Genomic DNA, 20,232 nt, shown 5'->3' with positions numbered 1-20,232 from the left:
TTAACGATTAACACACTGTTCATACTGCTCACAGGTTGATATCTAGTGTATTCATACCCCTCACTGTTTATTCATCATTCAATTCATTATATATTTTATTCTGTAGATTGTGAACATTACTTTTCACTTTACTGCTTGTTGCACCTGGTTAGAAGCTAAACTGCATTTCGTTGTCTCAGTACCTGTAATCTGTGCAATAACAATAAAGTTGAATCTAATCTTGAGCAGGAACTAATGTAGGTTATTTACTTAGTAGGCCTACATATCTGACATGAACGATTAAACACGTTTGTGCATTCTTTATGAATGCAAACCGAGTCATTTCGTTTATTTTTAACAAAATAAATGTGATTTAATCCACATAATTTACTGTGTTAATTGTTTACTTAGTATTGTTTAACTTGAATGTTCTTCACTTTTTAAATGCCTCTGTGATGTGCTGCTACCCATTTCCCCTCGGGGACTAATAAACGAATACTATGACATTAACGATTAAACACATTTGTGCATTCTTTATGAATGCAAACCGAGTCAAGCCGACTCTAATAAACGAATACTATATATTGAACGTCTATTGAATGGCCTTTGTATGTATACAGTGCAGTATAGCCCAACCATTTACACCTTCCTTTTTTCCCGTCAAGAGTTTGAATTGGAGAAAGGTAATCGGTGGTGCTTTTATAGCCTATTGCATAATAACTGTGTGATTTATATTGCTTTTCAAATGCATATGGCCACCCATTTACACGGCTCTTCCCGTCAAGAATATGAATAGAACTTAGTTAGATCACTTTACATTTCTGCGAGTGAATTTTTAATCACACACGTCTCCCCATCCCGAAAATAAAAAGAGGAAACAATTTTCAAGTTCAGTTTTCACCATTTTATTTAAAATAACTGACATACAGTAACAGACACATGCTGTAGGCCTATCTGCTGCGGAAACCAGGACGAGCGATTTCGGGATCTGTTTTTCTGGGGCTCCTCAGTCTCTCGTTTACCCGGCTCCTGATCTTATGCCACTGGTCCATGTTCAGATTTGGGAACCGATTGGAAACATAAGACTCAATCTGTTGCTTCACATTGAGGGGAAGAGGCATTTTCCCATTGGTCCCAGTCCAGTTGGTTATTTTCACCATTCTCCCATATGTTACAAATGGCGTTATGGCCATGAACATATTAGCAGCATAGATCTCAGGGCGATGCTGTCCCTTAAAAAAGCTGTCCTGGTAAAAACTTTCCTCTCGTTCTGAGGAAACAGCCCTGGTGGGTTCATCAGGAGTGACCGCCGATACTGAGACAACGAAATGCAGTTTAGCTTCTAACCAGGAGCAACAAGCAGTAAAGTGAAAAGTAATGTTCACAATCTACAGAATAAAATATATAATTAATTGAATGATGAATAAACAGTGAGGGGTATGAATACACTAGATATCAGCCTGTGAGCAGTATGAACAGTGTGTATGAATATGCTAAGATATATAAAGTATGAAAACGGTAGGACCATACCGTTCTCCAGCCCCAACCCCCCCATGTTTCATATGTATGTTGGGGACCCTTTGTTTAAAACTAATTGGCCATCGGAATGTGTGGAGTCACATTCCACAGCTCTCCCCCCTCCTGTGATCCCCCGCACACAGAGAGAGAGGGAGATCGCTCTTCTGGAGTGAAGAGAGCTGAAATATTGATATTGCAAGTTAGAAACGTAAAATGCATTTTGACAGACACTTGGGGGAAATATGCTGCATTTTGAATGTCCGATAGTCCACCATTAACACCTTAGTCCGTCTCGTCTCATCAACGAAAACTAAATATACATGACATACTTTGATTTAGTAGATTTCGCATGAGAGCAAAAGGAGAATATCCGTGTGTAAGAGTGAAAATGTATGTATGTAAAATGAGAATATATGTGTGTAAGAGTGAAAATATGCTGCATTTTGAATGTCCGATTTTCCACCGGAAATATCAAACATTTAATAAAAGTGAAAAACAATGAACAAGACTTAACGTATTCATCATAATTAATTATATTTATTTCGTTTGGATGTAGGTGATCTTCTACTATATGAACATTTTGGACCCAAAATCACAACATATATGTAAAAACAGATTTTGAAAATGATTTTATTTTTCACAACACAAACATACACAACGAAACCATTTAAAAGCTGGAAATATATACATGGGATGTGACTATGATAATGTGAAAGTTTGATTGAGGTAGCATGGGATTTCATTCTGATAAGGCAAAAGTGTTATTATAAATATAATACAAATATATATATATATACACATTATGTACAAAAATCTGTTTTTTCTGTCTTTATCTGTGCCACGCTTCAAAGCGGTTTCTGTCAACTACGACACAGAGGACAACATCACAGATTCCTCCTCGTCCATGTCAAAAAACAAGCTTAAAGCTTGACTCACGTTCAGAGTTCTCTTCATCATAGTTGAGTCTTCAAAACTCTAAATATATCTAACTATATCTACATTTTCAATGTTTGTTTGTCACTTTACTTCAATCGCAGTCTCCCGCAGCCTCTCTTCGTCTCCCGCAGCCTGTCTTCGTATATCTTCGTCTCTCTCCATTTCCCGCCGTCTCTCTTCGGTTCCCACCGTCCCTCTTCGTCTCTTTTCGTCTCGTTTCGTATCACTCCGTTTACCTGATTACCTCACCCCTTCCTGGTAAATACATCCTGTTGAGCAGAATCTACAGTTTCCAGTATTTTCCGTTTCATAAAATGATAAAATACGGCGAAAATATTAAAATATGTGCTTCCATTATTCATACTTCTGAAATATATCTGTATTAACTTTATATCATCGTATGTCCGTGTTTATTGGGTATTTTTGCATGAAACAAAGACTGGCATATAGTTTCGAGCCAGTACTTTCGACAGAAATACACATATACATCCTGTTGAGCAGGATCTACAGTTTCCAGTATTTTCCGTTTCGTAAAATGATCAAATATGGCGAAGATATTCAAATATATGCTTCCATATTTCATACTTTTGAAATGTATTAACTTTATATCACCGTATTTCCGTGTTTACTGGGTCTTTTTGCATGAATCAAAGACTGGGATATACAGTAGTTTCAAGCCAGCACTTTCGACAGAAACACACGGCAATGTTGTCCGGACTGTTGTTTTTATGCGGCACCGGCTTGAACAGGTCATGTGATCTGATCACGCCGGCGTGACGGTCGACTCCAAAGGGTTAATATTAAATACATATAAGTATTTTTACAACTTGTATTTAGAAATACTCTGTTGTAATTATTGATGCATACATGTGTTCATCCATTTAATGTGGCATCTGCTATAATGGGGTTAATGTATGATATTACTTAATAATACAATACATTATAATATATGATATGATAATTACATTTTAGTTTTATTCATTTCTTATTTCATAGTTTCTCATTATTATTATTATTTTTTATCGCTCATCTTATTTTTGATTTTATTAATCTGTGTGAATCTGTGCTGTCCTGTTTTTCACTCTCACCCTGTTGCTGTTTGAACTACTGAATTTCCCCACGGGATTAATAAAGGTCCATCTTATCTTATCTTAATGTATAAGTTGATTTACTTCAATCTACTGTACAATATTACAGGAAATATACTGCATAAAGCAAACTATATACTTTATTTGATCTAAAATATTGATGTTTCTACAACACCCATTGTGTATTTTGTGAATGAAGCGCCATCTCATGGTTAAATCCTGTAATTGAACAAATGGGGAAATTGGGCAACGCCCTCTAGCAATTTGGCAACACCCCCAGCCACTGGCATCCGCTGGGCTTTTGACTGGGACACACCCTTTTGAGTCTGATCTGGAGTGCTACATCTGTAAGCGCAGAGGGGACCGTGCTTTCTCTGCTGCCGCCCCTAAACTGTGGAACGACCTGCCCTTGCTCATCAGACAGGCTCCCACACTGACTGCTTTTAAATCCCGTCTTAAAACCCACCTCTTCTCCTTGGCATTCAGAAACAAGTAGATTGTTGCTTTTATTTGCTTTCAGTGGTCTATTGTTTTTATTATATGGCTGTTATTTATTTTTTAATTATTACGTTTATTCTGGTTTGTTTTGTGTTTGTATCTTGTATTTATATTATGTTGTGTGAGCTTATCTCTCTGTACAGCACTTTGGTCTGAAGGTTTTTAAAGTGCTATATAAATAAAGTTGGATTGGATTGGATGTCTACACAGACATCCACTCGAAGTCAACAATTTTCTGAAGAATGTGCTGACATGTCTCTTTTTGGCTTTCGAGCCCGTCTCAGGGTTAATGCCCAGGAAGCACCTGAAAAAAATAAGCCAAGACAACAATTTCAATTTTACATAGATGTATATGTTGCATAGTTTATTTTAAGGCACATGCAGCGCCTGCCCCTTTCAATTTAAGTAAAACCTGCACTAAAGAAATAAATTAGTATTTAAAGCCAAGCAAGAGCGGTAAAAGCAAGAAAATCACTTAATTTGTTGTGTTATCACAGAGGATGGTCTAAATACAGTATTGTACTATGAAATAATACAGTAACATGTTGTGAAATCCTGGTAATCATTTATCCTGTACATTCACAGTAATTATCTGTGCCTGTATTGATTTCACTGTAAAATTCAAAATTACAGTATTATATTGTGAACATCACAGGTAAGACTGTAAAGTGGTAAAACAGTAATTTATTGTAAAATATTACAGCAAAATATTGTGAAATCATGGTAATATTTTACAGTGTGTCTCTCCTGAAAATATAATACCGAGAGTGGACAGGTGACCTTGCTGGAGTTGTAGTGTTTGTTTGCTGAAAGTACAATCTGTGTGTGTCACAGTCACACTCTCGTGGGGTCACTAATGCAACAGTTGGAGCTGCTTTCTGCTTTCCATTTCACACAAGGCAAGGGTTTACTCAGTGTTTACAACCCTTTTTCACCTTCACTCTCTTTCTGACTGATTTTTTCTCGTCCTTTCTTTCTTCGCTCCGTCTCACATTTCGGCAATCATGTCAGCCCTGGCTCCGTGTGTGGGAGGTGAGCGTTTAGTGTCGCCTATCATTGTATCTGTCAGCTTTCCTCGGATTCGCAGCACTCCAGTCAGGACTGGAAATTCCTGTCAACACACATTAGCATTCCCTCATACAGGAAGTAGATGATAAATGATTTGAAAATCACCTATAGACTGCTTCAACTCATAGCGTTCGGTTTACGTGCCCCGTCAAATAAAGCTAGATGAGGATTTCCCCGTCTCCTGGGGACCTCCCTGATTTTCTTTATCTCGGTCTCACTCGCTCTTTCTCTATTTATTGTATTTCTTTCCATCAATTTTCAACTTCTTCCTTTTCTGCTCACTTATCACAAGGGAACTGGGGGAATTGTTTCGTGTCCGGGCCAAATGTATTGTGTACACAAGCAGTCTATCTCCACTCCTGCAAATAGCAATGGGATACGGAGGCTTTCCAAAGGTATTATCATACATTAGCACATGTACTGCTAGGCTGTGAAGATTACACTGGGAGATTACCCCAATGGGCCAGCATGAAGGGATGGGTGAGCAGAATGGATATCTTATTCTTCAAGTCCTTTTAGCTATTTGTTTGAGAGTTGTGTTCAACATCTTCCTGTTTGACTTCAATCAATACTTTGAAATGAATAACTGTTCAGGGGATCGGCGGGTGTTTTACTTTTGAATTGCCTAAAATATATGCGGTATTAAAGTGTTCCCTATCGATTAAAGCAATAAGAGCCACTCTATTGTTCCCCTCAATGGCCCTTCTGTTTGCTGTTAACCATGTCAGGCTGAATTGAAATCAATGAGATCATATTGCATAACCAAATTATTTGTCTCTCTAATACAATCACAAAGATTGAGCACAATTCTCAGGAGAGTATCAAATACAGGTTTGAGAGCTTGCCGCAGCTTGTATTGCTTGTTTAGCCTTGAGCTTTTCATGATATGCTGCACAGTTATTAAATAGGAAGTATTACCTATACATAATTTAAAATGTTGTCATTGTTCAATCCAGATGAAATACTTGTTCTTCACTAGATCCCAATCTAAAGACATTTTGATGGATAAACCAAAATATCCAGATTGAGGATATTCGGGTATCACAGTCGGAATCATCCTTACTGAACTATGAATGTCCTGAAAATCCATCCATATTACAGTCTTATTGAAAGTGAGGGACTGACAGACAGATTATGCCATTCCTATGAGCCAGTTAGCTGTCAGTGTAGCTTAAATACTACTGTATATTGGTCTTGGAGATGTTTCTTTTATTATCTAATGTTTCTTTTATTATCTAATGTTTCTTTTATTATCTTTTATTTGTAATGACTGTTTTTAAATGCCTTTGTCTGAATGTCTTTCATTTTTGTAAAGCACCTTGAATTACCTTGTGTTGAAAGGTGCTATATAAATAAACTTGCCTTGCCTTGCCTTGGTGCTCGAGTGGTTTGTATCCAATTTGAACTACAGGGACAACTTTGTGTTGATCTGCACTAACTAACATGTCATCAAACCAGAACAACAAAATAGGTTGTTGCCAATGACTAATAAAATAACGTGAATGACCATTAGAGACCAGCAAATGTTGTCATGAATCACGTCTTAATATCAACAGCTACATTAAGAAAATTCCCAAATCGCCTTATTAACCCATACCTCCTCGCAGGCAATGACTTCCAATATGATAAACATGGCAGTTGGATGGTACCGAGTGACAGGTGCACATTGCGAAACGGTAGCTGTTTTAAACACATGGTTAACCTGTTAAACACCGAGCCTGTTTTTCAGGTCTCAGGCTCGAGAAAGACATTTCCAGAACAAATGACCATATCTTCCCTTCTAAAAGGGTTAAATTAATAATCTTTTTTCTCAAAGTAATAATAAACCTGTGAGTTGGATGAAGAAAAGCCAGAATCAATATCGATGTTTTTTATTTTAAAGAAAATTCAGATTGAACATAGTAAAAAAACTGTAAATTAGTGTCCGCCCAAACATTATTTTTTACTTATAGTGAAAACTACCCTTGGATGATGGTAAGGTAGACTAAAAGCTTTAGGAATCCAAAGTACAACATATAATAAGTACCCTGTATCAAGATTGATGCAAAACAAGTGACATTTTACCTTTTTAGAGAAGTTTAGCAACAAAAAAAACTCCACCTCTGGGGTGATTTGGGTGGAAACGAACGTTTTTACCGTTTCTCTGGAACCCATTGGTCGATGTTGGTGATTGACATCTCTGTCTGACCATTAGAGCCAATAGAATCGAAGGGGAGTTTTCACATGGACTCCAACGTTAACACAAAAAGGTGGGGGCTTTGCGCATGTAGTTTTGCATGAGAGTGAAGCTATCTCTCGCTCTGACATCTGGAAACGGAAAAGCAGGGATTATCAGAAATCCTTTCAAAGGGACACAGACACATTGGATTAACCTATGGATTAACTTCAGCAGCGTTTTTATCGTTGTAATGCCATTGAAGATCAGTTTTGACCAGACAACGACCAAGGTAGGCCATGTTGCCGGTTTTAGCTACCTAGCGCCACATGTTTTGATGTCCGTTCTTGTTCTTATATCCGAGAGTTCTTATCATAGAGTGATAATGTATGTACCCATCGATTCTGTGTCATCTCACGATGCGAATCGATGGGTTGGATGTGCAGACAAGATACATAATAAGGGTTTTATGAGTGAGTTTCTGTGCAGTAATCTGTAAGCATTTTTCGCTCGTTGCTAATTCAGAGGCTCAGCGTTAGCATTGTGTTTTTTTTTTAATAAAAAATATAAATGATCAGTTAGATGAGTTTCTTCCCATGTAACCATGGATATAAAACATTCATAGTTTATTAAATATTAAGATGCTCTCAGACACTGTTTCCTCAGATGACGCGTTTTTTCCCCCGGTATCGGGGGGAAGGTGCTTAACAGGTTAAACGTTGTAAATTGAATCAACTATGTAATGTTTCATCAACAAAGCGACAAGGCTAAGTTTAGGAAAACATAATTGGATAAAATGACTTGACTTTTGCTTTCACATAGGCATTAAACTGTGGTCTGGGAAAAAAACCAACTATTGTTCTCGACCTTTTTGCCCCACTCCCACCTGTGATAATTTCTAAAACCTGAGTGGTAGCCCATCAACGCCCAACATTAGCCGTAGATATGGGTCTTAATGAGCACTTTTTTTGCACGGGGAGGATGGTTTAGGCCTAACTAATGTAATGCTTTTTTCCTGTGGGTCAAACATGTATTTCAAAATGCTCCTGCTGAATCCATATGCACTGAAAGATTGTACAAACTAAATGTCTGATATTATCTTTTAAATATTTCCCAAAACAGAAAATACTGCCACCCTCACAACCAAGAGGAATACCATACATCCACCCAAGAAGTGGTCTTGAAATTAAAGTTTGTTATCTGGACACCTGAACTCACACACACACACACATACACGCACACACGCACGCACGCACGCACACACATGCGCACGCACACACTCACACACAGGGACGGGTGGCGCAGTGGTCTGTGCGTTTGATCATCAGATCAAGGGGGCGTTGGGGAACTCCAGTTCGAAACCCGCTCCTGCCCCACTGCGTCAGGCCGTTGTGTCCTTGGGCAAGACACTTCACCTGCATTTGCTCCTGTGGGTATTGTCCACAGTAGATGACCATTACATGTATGTATGATCTGTATGTGTGTATTTGTAAAGCGCTTTGAGAGTCATTGATAAAGCGCTATAATAAATATAAGGATTATTATTATTATTATTACACACACACACACACACACACGCGCACACACACACACACGCACACACACGCACACACACTCGAGCACTTCAGAGGCCTACATCATTGAGAAGCAAATGCACTGAGGCAGAAAATTGCCAGGAATGTGAGGGGTTTGTTCCGATATGATCTATGAGATGAATCAGTGAAGCTTGTCACTCCATATAATCTAACATGACAGCACCGTCTCTAACTGCCTTTAATCCATTAATCACACAAATCCACTGTCACACAAACACACATTGTTTTAGACCTCAGCCTGCACTTCCACGAAAAACAAAGAGACACTCATAAAGTTGCTCAAGTGAGACATCATATCAACTCAACTTTTGTAATTAACTGATATGATTGTACCTAAAGGAGAATCTGATCCTATAATTAATCATGAATAGAGTATGATTTATCTGACCTCTTACTAGTTAATAATTGTCATGATCAACAATCTGTGTTTATCCAAAGCCCATTGCTCTTCATTCTGTAAGTTGTCCCACAATTTAGGCAATTATTGCATATTTAACCCACATCCTTCTTCCAACACAACCCATGCATTCAAAGAAATGCAAATATCTTATTGCCAATTATCAATCGGCATTTGTAATGCAAAAAAGAAACAGAGGTGTAATGTGACAGCATACAAACTCACACAGAAACACACAGATTAACTCTTGGCAATCCTCTCTATAAACCCTGTCTGGAGCCAGTGCACTATGGACATCACAACCACAGCTTAAAAGATAGAGTACCGTCGTCTAAGATTCTTCTCTCAGCTTCAGGAGTGAGAGGTGTTGACCCTTGGATTTTTACATTCTGCTGAGAATGTGGGACTGTTACTTAGACTTTGTCTCTCAAACTGATCTGCAGGAGGGAAGTGAAGGGAAGGTAGAGAGGTTACATGTTCTGCTGCAACGGAGGAACTGAAACTTGCTGAGTGAAGAGTTTGCACAACTTTTCAAATATAAATTGTGTAAAACATTTCTGGACCTAATTTACCTGAATCAGGACTCAGACTTGAAGTTTGACTTAACATTTTACCACAAACAAATATTTACAAAAAAGAGCTGGCAGTCAAGTGGGAGATGGGGAAGGAGGTGAACAGAGGGAATAGTTTCTCCTCCGTTCTGAAGTATTTTTATAGCACCAGCTCAAAGAAATTAAGCTTTTAGGGGGTAAGGATGCTGTATTGTTATGAGGGGCCGTGTAGGCCAAAATTCAAACTCACCTCGCACACACACTACTGAAAACATCTGGCCTTGCACACACACTACTGAAATACTCTCACGTTCACTACTGAACACCTCACACACACACTACTGAACACATCTGGCCTTCCAACCACACTAATGAAATACTCTCACATTCACTACTGAACACCTCACACACACACTACTGAAAATTAAGCCTCACACACACACTACTGAAATCCTCTCACATTCACTACTGAACACCTCACACACACACTAGTGAAAACATCTGGCCTTGCACACACACTACTGAAATCCTTTCACATTCACTACTGAACACCTCACACACACACACTACTGAAAATTAAGCCTCACACACACACTACTGAAATCATCTCACGTTCACTACTGAACACCTCACACACACACTACTGAACACATCTGGCCTTCCACACACACTACTGAAATACTCTCACATTCACTACTGAACACCTCACACATACACTACTGAAAATTAAGCCTCACACACACACTACTGAAATCCTCTCACATTCACTACTGAACACCTCACACACACACTACTGAAAACATCTGGCCTTGCACACACACTACTGAAATCCTCTCACATTCACTACTGAACACCTCACACACACACTACTGAAAATTAAGCCTCACACACCAGTGTTGTAGTCAAGTCACCAATTCACGAGTCCAAGTCACCCTCGAGTCACCACTCTTCGAGTCCGAGTCCAAGTCCGAGTCACCAAGGGAGAGTCGTAGTCGAGTCCGAGTCCAAGTCCGAGTCACCCAAGGAGTGTCCAAGTCGAGTCCGAGTCCGAGTCATCATTACCTGTGTTCGAGTACGAGTCCAATTCCGAGTCACTTAAGAAGAGTCCAAGTCAAGTCCGAGTCACAAGTCTTCATGAATTAATCTTCGTGGATATATGTTTTGAAATGTAGCTGCTCCTCTACATTGCTGTTATCCTGTCTATTCAACTGCTGTGAAGCGAGTTTGGCTACAATTCTTGTAATAGGTGCTATACAAATATAAAGCTTATTTCTAATATTAATATTATTATTATATATAAATAGACTATATTTAAAATGTGTTACCTTTTAGAGAAGTGATTATATTTGTATGCCAATATTTTCCTATGGTAAAGTTTTCGTTTTGCACTTTTATTTTGATAGTAATAAGATCGGGACTCTTATTTTGAAGGAACTTTTACGGGTTAAATCAGTTTACCGATAAAGATTTATCCCCAGAAAGCACATGGCTACTTAGCATGCAAAATGAAGTCATTCTGCATGTTAAGTATGTGCTTTCGTTATCGGCTGAATCTTTATTTATTGATTAGATCACGTTACTCTGATGATAGTGTTCAAGACAGCCTATATGTCTGAACTCGATCCTTAGAGTAATGTGTTACGGAGCCTTCTCTTCTATATTATTTCCACATAACGAGCATTGTGCGCTGCTCTTTTCCAATGTGGAAGCAGAATGTGTGAAAGCATACAGCACGATGCGGGGTGTGTCTGTAGACATCTCTAGACTGGAACAGCGGGGCCCAGTACGTGAACTCGCCATACAGGATAGAGGACATCAGACTCCAGAGAAAATGTGCTCGAGTCCGAGTCCAAGTCGGAGCGTCAATGTACGAGTCGAGTCCGAGTCATCGTGGGGGGGGGGAATTCACGAGTCCGAGTCCGAGTCCAAGTCATCCTGTGCGAGAATTCACGAGTCCAAGTCCGAGTCGCGTCAATCAGTGCGCGAATCCGAGTCGGGTCACGAGTCCCGAAAATCGGCACTCAAGTCCGACTCGAGTCCGAGTCCAGGACTCGAGTACTCCATCTCTGTCACACACACACTACTGAAATCATCTCACGTTCACTACTGAACACCTCACACACACACTACTGAACACATCTGGCCTTCCACACACACTACTGAAATAATCTCACATTCACTACTGAACACCTCACACATACACTACTGAAAATTAAGCCTCACACACACACTACTGAAATCCTCTCACATTCACTACTGAACACCTCACACACACACTACTGAAAACATCTGGCCTTGCACACACACTACTGAAATCCTCTCACATTCACTACTGAACACCTCACACACACACTACTGAAAATTAAGCCTCACACACACACTACTGAAATCATCTCACATTCACTACTGAACACCTCACACACACAATACTGAAAATTAACCTCACACACACACACTCCTGAAAAACATTTTACTGAAAGGTTCTCAGTAGGGAATGTGCATGTGCTTCACCTATGTGTGTGTGAGGGGATTCTTGCTTTAACGGAAGTCATTCTAATGTAACGGATGTCATTCTAATGTAACGGAAGTCAGTGGTCTCTTTGCTAGCCCCGTTAGCTTCATTAGCTCCAGGCTGCTACTCCGAAGTGGTTGTTGTGTTGATGCCTGGTGGAGTATTCTTCATTGAAATATCGCACTTATCGTATGGCTCTGCGGTTCAAACAGACCGTCCATGAATGCAGTTTATTCGGTAAGTACAATTCAAGCACTTTATTTCTTACTTGTCTTTTTATTCAGCTAACAAGCGAGACAAAGCTACATCTGTGCTAACGATGCTATCCGTAGCATACAAGTTAAAACATAATGGAGAAGTGTAACACATTAAGAAGGTTTATACTGTAAAACATAAGGCTTCTCGGTGAGGTTGGTAAAATAAGGTCATGCTTGTACATTAGTTAGTTTGCTAGTTAGGTAACTGTATGCATTGTTATTGTTAATTTAAAATAGCTATGCTCGACGATGCAGACAGCTAGCGTCACATTAGTGTTGAAGAGCAGAGTACTGTATGAGATTAACCTCACTATAAGATCTGTGTATCTGAAACATATGAATCTCACATTTCCAGTTGGTTCCAGAAATAACGTTAACGTAGATATTGCAATATGGTTTGTTGAGCTGGAGTTGATTATTGAAGCTTACTGGTTAACGTTCATCATATTAAACGAACGAACCCAAACGTTGTTGTTTTTATTAATATTATTACCAATACTTACTTAGCATTTTATTATCATTACACTGGAGAAACCGACTTATTGTGGCAGCAGAACATGAACATGTAACTTAATGCCTGCATTTGAGGACGAAAAATAGCTCAGTCAATGCTTTAGGGACAAGGAAATGATTTGTTTAAATATTAGATATGACGTTATGTGTGCTTCTGTGACAATGAAGCTTATTCATTGCATTACATTTGTTGAAGATGTTTGTCTTTTACCCCTACGTGTGTGTTACAAATGAATGTGAATATGGCATAGGACAAATATTTAAATTGACTGTCTCATGAAAAACGATTCTAAAATAAAAAGGACCACAACTATACAATAATACACAATCCAACTGATAAGATACAGTAAGGGCTTTGATATCCAGCACTTTCTTTAAGGATAACAAAAAGATTATCACATGACATTTGCATGTAAAAAAGTCTGTGACCAACACATTGTTACTTTACATATACATATATATCTGTTTGTTTAAAGTTTCCAGGTGATGCGGCAGACAGACCAGAGGATGCTGACCACGAGAGACAGACCTATTCCTAACATCAGTGAACTTCAGCATGGACTCAAAGGTACAAAGAATCGAGAAACGTTCTGGTTTAAATAGATAAAGTAACAACTATAATCAGCTTTCACATTTCAATGTATTTAAGGCAATTATTATTTTACATTGTGAGAATTGCTACCATTTGTCTCTACATATTGTCTGTAAAAGACGTGGTAAAAGTGGTTCTTGCAGTGAGACAACCGAGCAGTTGAATATTATTTAATAAGATATTTTAATGTTGATTAACTGCAGACTGTTCATTCATAATCTGATTATCTTTGTAGTACAAAGTGATGAATTAAAAAAACACATTAACATTTAAAAAATACATTATTTCTACAGCCGCTAAATAAACAAACGTTTCATAAATAACACACTTGCTCTGCAATAATGTCATGTTTCTTGTCATTTCTGTTAGGAAGGACATACCTGAAGGACACAACTGCCTCACCGTTTTCTCAGAGGGGCAAGAAGAAAATGAAAAGCTGATTTCAGATTAAAGACCAATACAGGACATTCACTAAGAAACTACACTTTTATTGTGAACACAAAGTCAAACAGGACCATCATTTGTTTGTGGCAGCTGAGCCCAGTATGGGCTCACGGATGCAGTTAAGTGGTTTCTTCATCAGACCTGGTCCTCCTCCATCAGGCCACGTCCTCATCCCAGAGAAAGACCTCTCCACCTTCTCCAGCCAAACCCACAGACAGGACATCCGTCACGCTGAGGTTTCTCCCAAAGTCTCTGCACACTGTCTCAATTGATCCACACTGAGAATATGAGGGGGAAATAAATGCTTTAGACAATAAGAAATATGAAGTTAACTGTAAGGAATGGCTCATTCTTTTTTAAATAGACAAAACTATTACTGTATTTCAATATCTCATGTCTGAAAGTTTAATTTAAAAGAAGAAGAGGCCCCCAAAAATAAAGATTGGTATATCAATAAATGTAGTTGATTGTGTCTTTTTAATTGTTTAAAGTAGATAGAACTGGTACTTAAGATTTTGAATACAGTCTGGTTGCGGAGGAGGCACACAGGTAAGAGCATATAGCTACCATCACATGTAACTAAGCTTGACTTGAATTTATTAAAAGTATAATTAAGTAACCGCAACAAATCAATAACAAATCGTGCAAAAATGTGAATCTTTGCTGGGTCCACTGTTGAATCTACCACATATTGTATGTTTTAGAAACCTTAAGGCATTTATAGATTTGTATGCAAGTAATATCCCAAAACTCAATAAATACCGTAGATTATTATTGAAAGTTATGCTGAATAGTTTCATGTTCACTTACCTTAAGCAACGTAAAACGTGCAGACCGGGGGGAATACAAATACTTGTATTTCTCTTTTTTGGTTTGCAAGGGTGTCACCTTCCGCGGAGCCCATTTTCTGTAGTATTATCCTAACAGAGGGAACAACCCTTATTTAGGTTTTTTTAAAAGTGACAATATCAGCTTGCATTCATCCGACAAAAATACGACACATGTTATTGTCTAATTGCTGGTTGTCTTGTGTTTTTATGGGATTTGGATAACGGATTTATTCTATAAAATATTTTGAATGGTTTTCACTTAATACTGTTATAAAGTCGGCTGCGGACAGCCGGGCTGTAGTAAATAGTGCAGCAGATCTACACAGCTAGCTCGCTAGTTAGCATTATTAACGTCAGCTATTTATGTACATTTTCAAGTTCTGCTTGAAAGCAAGTTCCTGCAAACTATTGCAATATCTACGTCAACGTTATTTCTGGAACCAACTGGAAATGTGAGATTCATCAAATGTAATGCAATGAATAAGCTTCATTGTCACAGAAGCACACATAACGTCATATCTAATATTTAAACAAATCATTTCCTTGTCCCTAAAGCATTGACTGAGCTATTTTTCGTCCTCAAATGCAGGCATTAAGTTACATGTTCATGTTCTGCTGCCACAATAAGTCGGTTTCTCCAGTGTAATGATAATAAAATGCTAAGTAAGTATTGGTAATAATATTAATAAAAACAACAACGTTTGGGTTCGTTCGTTTAATATGATGAACGTTAACCAGTAAGCTTCAATAATCAACTCCAGCTCAACAAACCATATTGCAATATCTACGTTAACGTTATTTCTGGAACCAACTGGAAATGTGAGATTCATATGTTTCAGATACACAGATCTTATAGTGAGGTTAATCTCATACAGTACTCTGCTCTTCAACACTAATGTGACGCTAGCTGTCTGCATCGTCGAGCATAGCTATTTTAAATTAACAATAACAATGCATACAGTTACCTAACTAGCAAACTAACTAATGTACAAGCATGACCTTATTTTACCAACCTCACCGAGAAGCCTTATGTTTTACAGTATAAACCTTCTTAATGTGTTACACTTCTCCATTATGTTTTAACTTGTATGCTACGGATAGCATCGTTAGCACAGATGTAGCTTCGTCTCGCTTGTTAGCTGAATAAAAAGACAAGTAAGAAATAAAGTGCTTGAATTGTACTTACCGAATAAACTGCATTCATGGACGGTCTGTTTGAACCGCAGAGCCATACGATAAGTGCGATATTTCAATGAAGAATACTCCACCAGGCATCAACACAACAACCACTTCGGAGTAGCAGCCTGGAGCTAATGAAGCTAACGGGGCTAGCAAAGAGACCACTGACTTCCGTTACATTAGAATAACATCCGTTACATTAGAATGACTTCCGTTACAGCAAGAATCCCCTCACACACACACACATAGGTGAAGCACATGCACATTCCCTACTGAGAACCTTTCAGTAAAATGTTTTTCAGGAGTGTGTGTGTGAGGTTAATTTTCAGTATTGTGTGTGTGAGGTGTTCAGTAGTGAATGTGAGATGATTTCAGTAGTGTGTGTGTGAGGCTTAATTTTCAGTAGTGTGTGTGTGTGTGTGTGTGTGTGTGTGTGTGTGTGTGTGTGTGTGTGTGTGTGTGTGTGTGTGTGTGTGTGTGTGTGTGAGGTGTTCAGTAGTGAATGTGAGAGGATTTCAGTAGTGTGTGTGCAAGGCAAGATGTTTTCAGTAGTGTGTGTGTGAGGTGTTCAGTAGTGAATGTGAGAGGATTTCAGTAGTGTGTGTGCAAGGCCAGGTGTTTTCAGTAGTGTGTGTGTGAGGTGTTCAGTAGTGAATGTGAGAGGATTTCAGTAGTGTGTGTGCAAGGCCAGATGTTTTCAGTAGTGTGTGTGTGAGGTGTTCAGTAGTGAATGTGAGAGGATTTCAGTTGTGTGTGTGTGAGGCTTAATTTTCAGTAGTGTGTGTGTGAGGTGTTCAGTAGTGAATGTGAGAGGATTTCAGTAGTGTGTGTGCAAGGTCAGATGTTTTCAGTAGTGTGTGTGTGAGGTGTTCAGTAGTGAATGTGAGAGGATTTCAGTTGTGTGTGTGTGAGGCTTAATTTTCAGTAGTGTGTGTGAGGTGTTCAGTAGTGAATGTGAGAGGATTTCAGTTGTGTGTGTGTGAGGCTTAATTTTCAGTAGTGTGTGTGTGTGTGTGTGTGTGTGTGTGTGTGTGTGTGTGTGTGTGTGTGTGTGTGTGTGTGTGTGTGTGTGTGTGTGTGTGTGTGTGTGTGTGTGTGTGTGTGTGTGTGTGTGTGTGTGTGTGTGTGTGTGTGTGTGTGTGTGTGTGTGTGTGTGTGTGTGTGTGTGTGTGTGTGTGTGTGTGTGTGTGTGTGTGTGTGTGTGTGTGAGGTGTTCAGTAGTGAATGTGAGAGGATTTCAGTAGTGTGTGTGCAAGGCCAGATGTTTTCAGTAGTGTGTGTGTGAGGTGAGTTTGAATTTTGGCCTACACGGCCCTTCATACATTGTTGTGGAGCACTTCCTTTTTCTATTACTGTGTGGTCCGGCAACTCCACTGCTCAAAGAAGGAAGCAGCTGGATACAAATGTGCATTCAACCTCAAAAAACTCATGGGCTGTGAGCTCACTATCATTTCTAGCTTCTATGAAACCGGCACTTAGCGTAAAGGACATTCAAATGTACCAGCAGGAGTATGGCAAGTGGGTTAGCCAGGCACTCTACAGCTCACCCTGAGGGAAAATGCTAAACACAATCAAAACAAAAACTACTCACTTTTACTATTGTCGTGCTGTTCTTACAAAATGTAGAGTATATTGTGTCTCACATCCAGTTAACTTCACTGATCTACATAAAGTAAATCAAGTGGTCACAAATGGCAAAATAGCTAGTAGAGATCTTAGGAAAGTAATCATTGTCAGAAGCGACTGACCAACAGTGCCTACATGTACCATGATGCATTGCTCATTAGCTTCTGATGCCAAGCCAGGTGGGCCTATACATATACACATTCAAAACATGCATGCTCCAAAGGCCAAACCAGCATGAAACGTTGGGTTACGTGTTGTAACCCTTGTGAAATTAGCACAGGCGGAGCCCTCTACTGGACTATATGGGTACTACCTTACCCTGCGAGCATTCTCCCACTGAGACTTCTATAGACGTAGCCGGCCTTGGGCGGGCCTACCTGAATGCACGTGCATCACATCGTATGAAAGGAGGCCTCGCCTCCTGACTATCATCCTACACCTCTCTTCAGCGAGCGGAATAGGACAGACAGTGCCCTGAGTAGAGGGCTCAGCCTGTGCTAAAATGACAAGGGTTACAATACGTAACCCAACGTTATATCTCTCACAGGCTCCGCCCTCTACTGGACTCTATGGGTACAGTGGGTGGAGCCCCGATGTATACGTGCACTGTCGTCCAACAACATTGGATGACAGAGCACACCCTGCTCTGAATGGGCTTACTACACGCCTGCCTCCCTGAATCCCTAAGGATAACAGGGAGAGCGCCAGAGCCCATGCCCCACACTCAAACACTGACCCCGTGCAGAGTGTGTGGACTAAAGTGTGGAGGGCAGCCCTCTAGCCCTGTAAGGGCCCAACGTGCCCCTCGCCCATCCCGGGACCCTCAGAGGGCCCGAGAACAGCGAAGGCGCATTACGTCCGGGGAGGGGGTCAGATGCCAACTGGCGTCGACCAAGACGGCGCTGTGCATATATCCTCCACACTCACACCGTTGAATAAGGCTGTTGACACAGCTACAGCCCGTGTGGAGTGCGCACGAGCCACCATGGGGCAGGCTCTCCCTGCCTGTCCGTAGGCATGTGCAATGCACTCGCTGAGCCAGCCTGCCAGGCGTTTCTTGGACAGAGCTTTCCCGATCACCCCGCCCCCGAAGCACACGAACAGCTGTTCGGTGCGTCTAAGGGCAGCCGTGCGCTCCACATAACATGCTAGCGCACGCACCGGGCAGAGGAGGTGCAGTTTAGCTTCCCTGTCCCCACCATGGGGGGGAAGACTAAAACCCCCTAACTGAATGGCCCTTGACCTGAACGCACTCCTAACCCCCTAAACGCACCAGGAGCGTCTGCGCCGCGTTACGTTGCGTCTGCGCCGCGTTACGTTGCGGCTGCGCCGCGCTGCGACCTCCTCCTGCGACCTAACACACCAGTCGCGTTTCAAAACGTTGCGGAAGCGGAGCGTCGTGTGTGCAGCCTCGCAGTTCTTCTTCTTCTTCTTCTCTTTAATGGCGAATCGCTTCCACTTGGAGCATATATCGCCACCTACTGTTGAGTTATTAAATGTTCATATTAAATCCTTGTCCTCAAACCAGTGCTTTTGAGGAATTTGAAGATCAGCTTGTTTGCTTCATTTCTTGATTTACTTTACATATATTGACTTGAAATCCATGTCCTTGATGTTGAGTTGTTCCAGTGCAGTTTTCAGAATGAGTCTTTGCCTTGTATATTCCGGGCAGCTAAAAAATACATGATGTATTGTCTCTGGTTGTTGGCAACCATCACAATTGCCATTTGGATGTTTTCCAATCAGATGCAGTGATGAGTTTAATCCAGAGTGACCCAATGTTATCCTGCTGTTAATGCTCTGTTCTCTTCTACTACTCCCCCAAGTGCTTCCTGTTCCTACTTCCCTTTGTATCTGGTATAAATGTATTTGATGTTAACCTCGCAGTTGTTGTTGATTTTGGAATATTTCCTGGACATTTGTACTTCTACAAGTAAGTAGGCTACGTAAATGGTTTATGTTTGTGTCTGTTTAAATCGTGTTTATTGTTGTTATTTCCTATGTTGTTGTGTTGTAGACTACAGACATAGTTAATAACAATTGTAATATTCCAGTTATAAACGACATGAATCAAAGATGTGTTGCTGTATTTTAGTGGTACAAAAATATGCATTCATCATCATAATTATTCTATATATATATAATTTACAGTGCCTGCAAACCGGAGGAGAAAGCTGGCATGTATTCTCCTACTTGAAAGACTACGGGGGGATGGGGGGAGGAGAAGGAGCCGGTTTTGGGTGCACCCCCTCAACCAGCAAAGGAGACAACAAGGTGATTTTCATCACCTCGTGGCTGAGCTGAGGCTGGATAGCCAACGACATCACCAATATTTTCGGATGAGTGCAGAGCAGATGGATGAACTGCTGTCCCTCCTGGGCCCTGAACTGACCAGACAATCCACAAATTACAGAGCTGCCATTGAACCCAAGCAGAGACTGGCTGTTGCACTTAGGCAAAATGCACATTTCACAGACAATACATCACTGACCAC

General features: G+C 40.1%; 2 long non-coding RNA genes across 2 annotated transcripts; one reads left to right on the top strand and one right to left on the bottom strand.

The window, feature by feature from the left end:
- The first annotated feature begins 12,381 nt into the window (after positions 1-12,381).
- LOC139433463 (uncharacterized) lies at positions 12,382-14,184 on the top strand. Its single transcript, XR_011642920.1, has 3 exons — positions 12,382-12,534; positions 13,544-13,635; positions 14,029-14,184. It is a non-coding gene; the product is annotated as an uncharacterized lncRNA (long non-coding RNA).
- A 113-nt stretch (positions 14,185-14,297) lies between these two features.
- Positions 14,298-16,289, bottom strand: LOC117442791 (uncharacterized). Its single transcript, XR_004551563.2, has 3 exons — positions 16,120-16,289; positions 14,914-15,023; positions 14,298-14,381 (listed from the first exon to the last, which is right to left on the bottom strand). It is a non-coding gene; the product is annotated as an uncharacterized lncRNA (long non-coding RNA).
- Positions 16,290-20,232: the final 3,943 nt, after the last annotated feature.

This window comes from Pseudochaenichthys georgianus, unplaced genomic scaffold, assembly GCF_902827115.2.
Source record: "Pseudochaenichthys georgianus unplaced genomic scaffold, fPseGeo1.2 scaffold_476_arrow_ctg1, whole genome shotgun sequence".
Classification (NCBI taxonomy): Eukaryota; Metazoa; Chordata; class Actinopteri; order Perciformes; family Channichthyidae; genus Pseudochaenichthys; species Pseudochaenichthys georgianus.
The sequence above is the reverse complement of the archived record's forward strand: the minus strand, read 5'-3'. Positions and strand labels throughout refer to the sequence as shown.